This window comes from Barbus barbus, assembly GCF_936440315.1.
Source record: "Barbus barbus genome assembly, chromosome: 25".
In the NCBI taxonomy this organism is placed as follows: Eukaryota; Metazoa; Chordata; class Actinopteri; order Cypriniformes; family Cyprinidae; genus Barbus; species Barbus barbus.
Genome location: NC_136753.1, coordinates 15,663,578 through 15,676,677, shown reverse-complemented (window position 1 = coordinate 15,676,677; position 13,100 = coordinate 15,663,578). Strand labels below are relative to the sequence as shown.

The 13,100-nt window shown below is 42.2% G+C and overlaps 1 pseudogene across 1 annotated transcript; it reads right to left on the bottom strand.

Moving 5' to 3' along the window:
- Window positions 1-11,703: 11,703 nt before the first annotated feature.
- Window positions 11,704-13,100, bottom strand: LOC306844794 (putative nuclease HARBI1; annotated as a pseudogene). The gene is made up of 4 exons: window positions 12,672-13,100; window positions 12,386-12,501; window positions 12,165-12,276; window positions 11,704-12,077 (listed from the first exon to the last, which is right to left on the bottom strand). The product of its transcript is annotated as a putative nuclease HARBI1 (transcript).

Below are 13,100 nucleotides of genomic sequence, written 5' to 3'. Positions count from 1 at the left end.
GGAGGAAGTTTTAATTTTGGTTTAATCTTTCTACAGCCCACAAGCAAAGGGGCGGCGTCAATGCCAACATGCTGACCAATCCCTGACAACAACTGGACATGGTATCATACCCCTTCAGTTGCTAGGATATAGATATTAAGCAACAACCCCCACCCATTCCATTTCTAGTCCATGTCCCCAGTGATGTCTGTCTAAGCACTAACCTGAAAAGCATATTCCGCCGTCCATTCGCTGGCTGCAATTTCTATCCAGAATCCCAGGAGCTTTCAGCAATGCATGGTGATTGCATCACACCAGCCGTTAAGTTCTATTTTAACCCGACCAGGTGAAAAAGACGTCACATTAAATAGCCCTCAGTGACCACGATGTCTTCCTGAGCTGTCAATAAGTCTGAAACCCTGTGTTAGAAGTTTATCGCCTTGCGTCTCTTCATCCACTAACATGCAGAGTGAACGCCTGTGACAAGATATTAATCTTAATTGGCAGATTTCTGCTGTTATAAAACCAACAAATAGATGTTCTCCTCTTGATGTCAACTTGCTGCTTGCTAGCTACCGATTCTATAGGGTGATTTAAATTAACCTGCTATTGTATCCTTCTCTAGACACAACATTCTGCATGATGGGATTCCAAAAATAAAGGCATCAATACATCGCACAGAAACGATTGAAAAATCTCACTACATTTACGCCTGCTGACGGGATCGTCCAGAGGCTGTAAACTTAGAGGTGTTTTGCGGTTTTTAGGGGTTGAATTGCAGATGAATCAGAGGTTTAAAATAAAGGGGAGGTCACAGAGGGGAGAAGGATAATAAATAGATGCTGGGTATCCAGGGAACACGATCTGGTGTGCCGGACTTTTGTACCTTTAAAGAGAGCTTCAGTCAAGTGTCATCCTTCGTCTATCCTATGCCACTACCCATAATGCACCATAAAAGGGACCCTTTATAATGGAGACACTACTGAGTTCAAGACATGGACGTTTACATGCACATGTACATGAATTCTCATTCGCATCCCAGTTTACTAACAAAAGTGGAAAATGAAAGACAAGACTTGATTTTGTCTATTAGGAATTGACTGGATTGTGAAAACTGCGAGTCCCATACCAAAAATGAACGAGAGCTGATTTGTATTATCCAATAACCTATGTGATTGAAATTCTCAATAGAAAAACTGAAAATTTTAACGTCATATTGACTTAATGTTATTTTTGACAGTAATATCCCTTTTGAGAGCCAGCTAGCAGTCTCCCAATCTCATGTCCTTTACGCATGCCAAAGCAGCAAGTTATTTTAGACCAACCCCCCTACACACACCCAACACACTGTTAAGCACACACTGCACACTCCCAGGCAGATAACTTTACAAACATCTGCAAATTGTGGGTCCTCATTTTGCCATTCCTGAACAGAATCCAACTTAAACGACATGTTTTGGTCTGCTGTACTTGGCTTTAGTTTACTGGGGGTGACAGATTCCCACATATCCACAGCCGAAGTGAAAATACTTTTAACTTAATTATCAATGGACACAATCCTAGTTATTGTAGACTTCTGCTGTGAACTGGATGAATAATAAATAACTAAATGCATTAGAGAAGTGATTCCTGCACCTCTTTTAGGAAGCAGAATCTTTCAGTGCAGTGCACACGGGTTGTGAATGTGAGCTTGCAATCTGATTAGATAAAAATAATAAAATTAAACAATTGCAAGAAAAAATTCAGAAACAAGCTAGTTCTTTTAAAGAATCATTTGTAAAAGCTACTTGTCTGAATTAGAATGATGAATCCTTTACTGGATGAACTTGTTGAATCTGTTAGAGCAGTAACTGAATCCATATCTGACTCACTGACTGAACGTCGAGTACTTGTCTGTTTCAGAATGAAGTAAGTTCTGTGTACATAAGGTTGTGAAACTTGAATCAGTGTAATATATAGACTATATACTGACTGAAAGGTGGACAGGGTCTCCCATGAAAGGCCAGCTGTGTAAATCAAAGACATGTATTGTTGTATGCAGGTATTTACCAAGATATAATAACACGTGTCAACAAATTAGATTTAGGTAAAGATCAAAGATTTGTGAAATATTCTGCCTGTGTCAGCAGGTAATAGTTTTCTTAAGGAGTTGCAGAATCATGACATTTTTCTAAACACACAACAATTGTTACAAAGCCATGCAAACCCCAGAGCACTCTTTAATAGCTGTGTTCTATACAGCATTTATCAACTGGATACACCCTGAATCAAGTTAGCTAAATTGCTAATAAAAACTACAGGAAAATACAAAGAATTATTTAAATCTCACTGCTAACATTTAACAAAATCATTTTTCTCAAGACAGTAGGCTATGTGTTACAATTTCTGTCTATGCAGACAAGCAAACATTATATTGCATAATGCACAGCTGCTTGCCATTTTTTCAAATTTTTTTGTGAAATGTCATGTTTTGAAACAGTCTTGACACGCAGCTCAATGTGTAATGTGAATACCCCTCTAATTAGTGGGATTCTTACTGTATAATTTAGTTTTGATGGTGTGTGTGAAGTCACAAAATAAGCTTTTCCTTCTTCTGTGTTTAGGATTGAGAATGTCTTATTTTATATTGAGATTTTATATTGTTTTTGGTCATGTGTCATGTGAATGAACTGGAACTTTTTTTAACCCATGGATCAGCAGTAGGCCTATATATGGTAAAAAAAGAAAAAAAAAGCAAGACACCATATCTGTGGTCAAACATGGAGATAGACTAGTCTTTTTATGATGGTGCTTTGCTGTTACAGGAAGTTGAAATCTTGACTGCATGAAGGACATAATGGATTCTTTGAAGGATCAGGACAACATTGTGCTGCCTTTGGTGCATGAACTGAAGCTGATGCTCACTGGACTTTCCAGCAGGGCAAACATCATAAGTATACATCTAAATTAAGCTTGGTTCGTAGAATATTCTAGAGGGACATGTCCAGTCTTCAGTTTTAAATATCATTAAAAAATATTTGGTGGAATGTGAAGAAAGCAGTGGCAATATGAAAACCAAAGATCATCAGTCTCCTACTCTGCTCCTGGATAGATACCATACTTCAGATTTCAGCCCAAATCAGATTTCAGCCCCAATAAAACACACCTGCTACTCAAGGTGTTCAGAGTTACTTGATAATTACAGGCAGGTGTGTTGGAGCAGGGTTGGAACTGGTGTCTGCAGGAGGTATTCCAGAAAGCAGGTTATGTGACATATCCAGGTAAGTTTAAAAGTAAGTAAGAGGATGAACTCAGCTTTCGGTTCCAAAAAAGGAGGTAACTTTCATGGTATGTAAGTAGCCATAGAACATAAACTTTGGAGCAGGTTATGTTAGAGGTTTAGTTTGCTTGAGAGTTATTAACACATGCATGACCTAATGACAAGATTCCAGTGGGCATGGATAAAGCATTTTTATAATATAATGTTTATTTTATTCTAATATGGTTACTATATTTATTTTAGCTTCACATATATACATTTTCAGATTTTTTTTTATATATATAATTTTTCTGGGTTCTGTTTTTTCCTGTTTTAATTTTTCTAGACTCTGTCTTCATAAACCTGTTAATTTAAAAGCACATCTATTTCACTGAAATCATGAAACTTACACAATTTAAATTTCTGGATCCCATTTTAAATTTTGTTTTTTATTAGTAGAAATAATATCATTGTTTCTTTCACAGTTTCTTCAAGTTAAACCGAACTTTTATTTTGACAGGTTGCTGTGAAGACTTTTAAGTTTCTGTTTATGATATGAAGATAGTTTTTTTTGTTTGTTTTTTTTCTTAAAAAAAATGGTAAATTGCTCACAAAATGACTCTCAGAGCAGTTCTAAAGATTATGTTCATGCACTCATATATTGAGGTCTCTCCTCAATCTTCACCATAAACATTTATTTTTGGACAAATTGTTCAGACTTGGACTAAGCTCTGTAGTGATTACCACCCCTGTTCTCCAAGCAATATAACATACAACAAAGCAACATTACTAATATGATCTCTGGGTGAGTGCAGGTGATATTGCACATGACACATGAAACCCTTACATCACTGCAGTGTTAATTGCTCTTAAAATGCAGACACTGAATGTTAGTCACTCCATCACCATTACTTCATATGAAATACACATCCTCATTTAGAGCCCTAGTGATTACGTCAGTCTCTACAGTGGGCTGTGTGGCCGGTGTCCAATCCCACATCACTAATGTGCTGATTATCTCTTTGCAGTGTAGCTCACAGTGTGTCGTTGGCTTGGTCTGCAGGGTTAAGACCATGTTAATCTGTACTTGCATAGATGGGTTAAAAGTAGTTGTTTATAAGGCAATGACTGAAGCACATGCAACTTTAAGTACATCATCCCCCTTAATTAATCTTCATGCCTTTATCTTCCTTTATGCATCATGGTACGGCAGTTCACACCACCTATTACTGTCCCGCCCTTGCATACGGCACTGAGCAGTTGTCAGGGGGCAGCTGGTGAGGACGGTCTTCAACATGAGGTCAAGCGTACACTGCGTGGGATGCACATACGCCGGTCACTCTGTGCAGGGGTCAAGCGTATGCGTATGTGTCTGTATTGCCCACTGTGACTAATGGTGGGGGTATCCATATGAGTCAGAGGGACCAGTGTCCAGGGCAGTGTTTGAGAGGTGATAATTCATGGAGTACAGAGGCTTCTGAACAACTTCAAAACTGCCCGGCAACTCACCAGTGTTTACACGAGCCTGTCCCATTAAACATGAAGAGGGATCATTCCTTTTAAGAACAAAATAAAGGGTGAAATAATTTACTTGCTGCCTAGATAGACAGGGTCATTATAAACTCGTCACAAAGGTGCATTATTAAAAAAACATTAAATTAAAAAAAAATTATTCTGTTGCCAATTTATTCTGAGCAGGGGTGTCAAACAGAGTTCCTCGAGGGCCACAGCCCTGCAGAGTTTAGCTCCAACCCTTATTAAACACACCTGATCCAACTAATCAAGTCCTTTAGGCTCAATTGAAAAGTATTAATAAGGTTTTTTTTTTTTCTTTTCTTTTTGAGGCTGTATTCAGCACTTCGATCAGGACAGTTGTATCACCCTGACATTTTGTTTTATGCCCCTGGCCAAAATATAAATATAAATTTTAATTCAGAAACAAAAAAACATGCTCATCGGGTATATTCATGTTATTGTATATGTAAACTTGTATATGTAAAAAACAAACAAACAAAAAAACACCTCCACTTCTCACATAGGTCATTAAAGAGATAATACTAGTTCCTACACCTTGTTATTATTGTAAGTATAAAACTGTAGACAAAGACAAATACTTTCTCACGTTGTGAATCACACTATACTACCCTTAGCTCACTTTTGTCACAGTGACTTCCCCACCTAAAATCAGTTGTGTCACCATTCATGGGAAAATTCATGTTGCTGGTGGCAAGGAGTAAAAGGCAAAATGCCAAATTTGAATCATCCAGTAGGACAGCTTTTGGTGGGAACCAAATTTTTTTTATATATATATGTCCTCTGTTGCATTATTAATGACAAACAGGTTTGGGATTATTGCTGAATATTATTCACATCTAGTAAAAGCTGTAGGTCCACAAACACAAAACATAATTTGTTTTGTTATTCACGTTGCACCAGTTGCAAAACACGTAACCCTACCTGATCTGTTTAATAGTGCCGTTTTTACACAACACACTTTTCTGGCTTTCCTTTTGTTCTTGTGCATGTGCCAGTTTAATTTAAAAGAAAAAAGTTAATGCTGCCAAAGTTGAGTACAGAACTAATGATCATATGCATGTATGCCAGACAATATCCACAGGTTATCCAAGCAACATTTAATTCATTGCAAAATTATAATTATTAATTATTGTTATTATTATATTATCAATTGCTAAACAGATATTTGTTTAAAGAGGAAACAAAAACACCTTTCCACTGATCGTATTAAAAAAGTGGAGCATACATTGACATGGGTAAGCCACCATTCTTGTTTAAACAGGTTTTTCTGGACTTTGTTTTTTTCCTTACCTCTCCAGTACAGAATCCTTTCATTTACAGACAGAAAATACTGAGTAAACATTACAAAGTTCACAACAGCAAAGTTGTCCAAAACAACAACAGTCATTTCAAGCCTCAGATCTCAAGCCTTGTTCACACCGCCAGCATCGCTGAATGTTGCTAGTCGCTGCACTGGTTTCTCAGTAATGAATATAACCGCTGCTAAGATGTCATCAGATCTGTTTTTATACTACTAAAAATATAAATTCTTGAAGAAAGGAGGATGTAAATAAACTGTAACGGTGCATAATGCATAATGTTGCTCTGCAAATTTTCTTCTAAAATGAGCATTTTGCTCCTATGTTTATGCCCAGTTATTTCACTTCAATGGCAATGAAAATAACCTATTTATTGCCATTGCAGTGAAATTACTGAACCTACACATCGGAGCCTGATAAAAATTCTCATCTTATAAGAATGTTAAATGGAAATTGGAGGCTTTTGCATCAGAATTTTTCAGATATATATAGTGGTGATCAGTGTTGGGGGGGGGGGGGGGGGGGTAACGCATTACAAGTAACGCGATTTTACTGTTTGAACGTGTTTTTCAAAAAAGTAATGCCAGTTACTTTTTTCCCATTTATTGACTGACTGTGTGAACATGCTGTTACTGTAGTTCTAGACTAAATGTGAATGTGCATTAATTCATCCCACTCACAAAAAACAGATTTAGTATTCATCAACATGAATTAAAACAGTCAAATGCAAACTCTGAATATGACGCAAATCTGCAATAATTAAATGTGTTAAAAACAACACAGATGTATCTAATCCCATTTTATTAACAAGTGTCTTTGCTGCTGACCTTTGATGATCCAGGTCAACCATACTAATAAGCAAAAATGACTTTAGATAAACTAACAATTGTGCTTCATTGTTTTTTTTTATTGCTGAAGAGTGTTGAACCTTCTTCTCCTGTGTTCTACTTTACATACGTGAATTTACTTTTCCTTCAGCCTGAGGTTTATTCATTACACTTTTTGGTGTGAAAGAGCTTTTACATTTGCTATAATTAGAGTATTTTTGTATTAAAAACAATAAAGCCCTGCTCATATTTAAAAGATAACACAAAAGTAACGTAACGCATTACTTTCCATAAAAAGTAGCTAAGTAATGTAATTAGTTACTTTTTTAGGGAGTAACGCAATATCGTAATGTATTACTTTTAAAAGTAACTTTCCCCATGCATGTGAAAGTTTGGCAACCCCTTGCAGAATCTGTGAAAATGTGAATAATTTTAACAAAATAAGAGAGATCATAAAAGAATGCATGTTACTTTTATTTAGTATTGTCCTAAGATATTTTACATAAAAGATGTTTACATAGTGCTAAAAATAAAAATAAAATAAAATTAGCTGAAATTATTAAAATAACACCCTTCGAATGTTTGGGAATCCTTGGTTGTTAATACTGTGTATGGACACCTGGGGCCTGTACCATGATGGTGGCTGAACAAACTCAGGGTTACAGGATTAGTTTTGAGTCGACAAAACCAAACCAGTCCAATCCGGCTTTGTTGGTACCATGAAGCTGATCATCAACTTTCTCTGTCAACTCAGGTTTTGATCCTTAAGCTATGATTAATCCACACGCGCGTGCACATAAAAGAGTGACGTCGACACTGAACAACCAATCGCGTTCGATATGGATAGAGCGAGAGCTATATACTTTTCAGCGGAGGAGCAAGAGATAATTCTTCAGAAATATGAAGAATATAGAAGTATTTTTCAAGCACGCAGTAACACTGTATCTGCTGCCAAAGCAAGAGAACAATCTTGGAGGAAGATTGCTGATTGCGTTAATGCGTAGGTTAAACAATTAATGTACATTTATGTAGGCTAATCATATTAAAAATATATTAAATGCTAAAATGAAAATGTATTCGTGTTGAGATATATATATATATATATATATATATATATATATATATATATATATATATATATATATATATTTGTATATGTGTGTAGATGTATGTAAAATGTGAATGTATAGGCTATTACATCCTAAGAAAGATTGATATTCATTGATTTTTAGATGCAACCCCAACTCCAAACGTTCTTGGCAGCAGATCAAGACAAAATATAAAAATATAATTCAAAGTGGTGAGTATTTACCATAACCTTTTATTAATTTTTTGAACATTTAATCACAAACACTTGTTTGCAGCAAACAGAAAAAAATGTGAAATGAGGAAAACTGGGGGAGGGCCACCTCCTCAAGATTACACTGTGGCGGAGGAGTTGGCTCTGAGCAACAATAAGGGGCGGCCGATTATGGATGGGATTGCATGTGCTGTACAGTCTGACCCTGGTGCTGGCTCCTCTAAGCAAGTGACACTGGTTATGTGTGTACAATGCATTACTAATGTTTTAAAAAAAGTTAAATATGGCTGACTCTGTTCTTGTTACACCTCTGCCCGGGGAGCACGGAGACACGGAGACCAGGAGACGAGGAATTCACAAACACGAGAATCTTTAATCCAACTAGGAGCATGGGAGGCACAGGAAACACATCACGGACAGGGAAGACAATTCAACGACCGACAAAACTAACTGAAAGGACTGGGGCTTATAAACACAGGATAACGAGGGACCTAAGGAGACACACCTGGGATCAAATTAACAATTAACATGAGGGAGAAACTGGGTCACAGAACACATGGGGAGCAAAACACAACAAAAACAGGTCCAAGATCCTGACATATCGCCCCCCTCCCGGAAGGTGCGTCCTCGCACCGTAGAAACATCCAAAGGGGAGGGGCGGGTGGGAACTAGGGAGGCGGTTCAGGAGGAGTACGGATACCCGGGAGGGGGCCGGCAGACAGAGGCCAAGGCGGGTGACGAAGGAGGGAGGAGCCAGGGAAGAGACAGGAGGGACCCGGAGCAGGAGGCGCTCAGCTGGACCCAGGCCACAGCCGTGAAAATGGCCCAAGGTGGAGCCGACGGAGGGAGGAGCCATGGAGGAGGGATGGCCGCCGACTCCAGGGGGCCGAGCAACGGCGGCGGAGCAGGTGGTGGAGGAGCCCGAGGCGGAGACGGAGAGCCAACGAGCCAGGGTGATGCCGAGGATCCGGGGGGACAGGGTGGAGCCGAGGGCTCTGGTGACCGAGGTGGAGGCGGAGACCCGGAGATCCGCGGCGGAGCCGGAGCGACTGAGGACCAAGGTGGAGCTGGAGGGAGGAAGGAGCCCAACGGAGCCGGTGGGACGGAGCGACGAGGCGCAGCCAGAGGAGAGGAGTCCAGAGGCGATGGCGGGTCGACGCCCGACCAAGGCGGAGCCGGAGGGACGAGGGAGCCCGGTGGAGCTGGTGGATCGAGGAGTGACGGTGGAGGCGAGGGAGCTAGGAGCCGAGGTGGAGCCACTGGGTCTACGGACCGAGGCAGAGTCCGGGCCTCGGAGGCTGGAGGCGGAGGTAAGGGATACTCCAGCCCCGGCAACGCTGGAGGATGGCAGACCCACGGGGCTCGCACCGTACCGATAGAGGGCTGAGGGCGAGCGGGGGGGCTGCCAGACGACAGCGGTGGAGGAGGCAGGAGTGGGTGGGAGGGTGGGGATCTTCGAGGAGCAGGCACTGGAGGGCACGTGCGTGGAGCCGGCACTGGAGGGCACGTGCGTGGAGCCGGCACTGGAGGGCACGTGCGTGGAGCCGGCACTGGAGGGCGCTCTGGAAGCGCGGACACTTGGGGGCGCTCGGGAAGAGCTGAGCTGGACGGGACCAGTGGAGACGCAGGAGAGCTGGGCGGGACCAGCGGGAACTCAGGAGAGCTGGGCGGGACCAGCGGGAACTCAGGAGAGCTGGGCGGGACCAGCGGGAACTCAGGAGGCCTGGACGGAACCAGCGGGAACTCAGGAGGCCTGGACGGAACCAGCGGGAACTCAGGACGGCTGGGCGGAGCCAGCGGGACTTCAGGACGGCTGGGCGGAGCCAGCGGGACTTCAGGACGGCTGGGCGGAACCAGCGGGACTTCAGGACGGCTGGGCGGAACCAGCGGGACTTCAGGACGGCTGGGCGGAACCAGCGGGAACTCAGGAGGGCTGGACGGGACCCTCTTGCGAGGTGCAGGGATAGGAGGGCACAGACGAGGAGCAGGCACTGGATGGCACTGGCAAGGAGCTGGCACTGGATGGCACTGGCGAGGAGCAGGCACTGGAGGGACTGACATGCCCTCAAACTCAATCAAAATCCCTACCGGCACCTGTCTTTCCTTCCTCGGTGGTTCGGGGTGAACCGTTATAGGCGGCGGGATCCTCTTCAGCGCGGACGGCGCAACGTTCATCGCCCCTTGCGGCGGAATCCTCCTCGCCGCGGGCGGAACATTCATCGCCGTCTCAGGCGGGACGAATTTCTTTTGGGCGGTGGGTAAGGGCGAGCGGCGAATGGCGACCCGTTCTCCCCAAAACGGGTGGCCTGGGTAAGCCGCGACAGGCAGCCCAACAGCCCACGCAGAACGGGCAGGGGCGAGCCGCGAACGGCGGCGTGAACCCCCGCAAACGACGGGCACAAGCTCAAGCATCCTGAGCGGTGAACTCGTCTTCGGTATGGGGTCGGTCGTTCTGTTACACCTCTGCCCGGGGAGCACGGAGACACGGAGACCAGGAGACGAGGAATTCACAAACACGAGAATCTTTAATCCAACTAGGAGCATGGGAGGCACAGGAAACACATCACGGACAGGGAAGACAATTCAACGACCGACAAAACTAACTGAAAGGACTGGGGCTTATAAACACAGGATAACGAGGGACCTAAGGAGACACACCTGGGATCAAATTAACAATTAACATGAGGGAGAAACTGGGTCACAGAACACATGGGGAGCAAAACACAACAAAAACAGGTCCAAGATCCTGACAGTTCTGCAGTAGAGGGAAATACAGTGTCCCTGTTGAAGCCAGCACACATGCACACAGTCTCCCACACAGAGGTCAGTATGCAGCAGACAGAACACCAAACATAACCTTCTTTATAACAGTTATGCTTTACATTGGCCTTTTATTTATTAGGGTGAACCAAACGATGAAGACACTCTGTCTGTGTGTTCTGAGACCGTTGCTGAGGTGAATGCACTGAGCTTTTTATTATGGCACACATTTGAATGTCATAATTAAGTGACTGGCCCTTACACATCTCTTTTGAAGGATTTTTCACAACCTGCCCCAGAAACTGAGGCCTCTACCTCAATGGGCTACAGAAGGAATGTGAACAAGGTAATGCTTTAAACCCTTGACATAATTTACAGTCAGTCCTGTGTTTGTAGAAAGTCATGCCACTTTTTGTGATTTGATCAACCTCCAGAAAACGTGTAATGATTGTTTGTGGTGGAATTGTTTCAGGTGGAAACAGACTCAGTCAGGGCCCTGTACAAAAGGAGCCTCGAACTAGACTGCACACTGAAGGAGCTGGACTGTGAGCTGAGGAGGCTCCAAATTAAAAAAATTAAATTGGAGATCAAACAGCTGGAAAAAACAGATCTCAGTATGTGACCTTTTTTTAACCAAGTAACCCTTTAGTATGAACACTATGAATGTTTATTAATGTAATTTTTCTTGCTCTCTTTCTTTCCCCCTTGCCACATGATGACCAATAAAACAGTTTGAGACATATCTGCAGTGTCAGTGTGCTTTTATTAAGTAAAATATTGTGTTGTGATTGCATCTCTGACAGCTGTGCCAGCTGGGTGGTCAAGTGTGATGGGGTCAATTTCATCAGGGAGAAGCTGGTTTTGTGGTGGTAATCGCTCCTTTCTGATAGTGGCTATATTATGCAGAATGGCACATGCAGCGACTATCTGTGATGCCCGCTCTGGTGACACTCTTAAGCGCCTAAGGCAGTTGAAACGTGCCTTTAGGATGCCAAAGGTCATCTCGATCTTGACCCTGGTTTTACTGAGGGCCACATCGAAGCGGTTTTGTGGCCCTGTCTGAGGGTCAGGATAGGGGGTTAGCAAAAACCTCTGGCATGCATAACCTCGATCTCCTACCAACAGGCCATCAAAAAGCCCTGTCATAGAACAGAAAAGGGGAAAATTGTGTAAGTTTTGCTATTAAAATTAAAACTTTAAAGTGTACTGTACCAAATTGAACTTGCCTTCCTCAAAGCGCTGACACAAAATAGACTCATGGAAAATTCGTGAGTCATGCACTGAGCCAGGCCATTTGGCATCCAAACTTGTGATCATGCATTCATGATCACAAGTCATCTGCAGATGAAATGTACAGTAAATAATTGTCCTGTTAGTTACTATTTATTTAAAGATTGATCTCAATGCAAATAAAAATCACTTCACATAGGCTATATAGTAGCCCTACCTGAACATTAAGGCTGTGAAAGGACTTTCTGTTCACATAATCTGCCTCATGTTCTCCAAAAGCTGTGGAGATTGCAACATGTGTGCAGTCTATTGCTCCTATGACTCTAGGGAATCCTTTCATATGAATTAAAAATATATATTTAAAATCATTCTTAACAGGTAGCTACTGCAGACTACTGTATAATAGATTTCTAAGTGTGAAATATGCTTTTTTGAAGAAGAAAAAAAATGAGTGTGAAATGTTAAATTTGTTCATGTGATGTCACCCTATCAAGATATCTTACCGGCAATTTTATAAAAGCCCTCTTTTATGGACATGGTCGATAAATGTCCAGGGAACACAATGAAGCTATGTACCCCTGAAGAGCGAGGACCACCTTTCGAATGGTTCGACAGACTGTGTTTTTCCCTAGATTCTCTGCATCCCCGACCGCATACAAGTATGTACCACTTGCAAAAAACCGCAACGCAATACATACCATTTGCGGTACAGTAAGGGCATGGCTTCGACGAGTCACATTTGTTATGTGCGGCTCAAGAAGTTCACAAAGATAAGACATTCCTTCCGCGGAAAATCTGTATCTTTCATACAAGTAAGCATCAGGAAAGTCAAATGGATTTTGTCTGTCCCTAAAAACTCTTTCTCTACGAAGTGCTCGTCTAACAATTTGCGCGGAGATGTCCACAGGATTTGGGAGAAAAGGTGAAGCCAT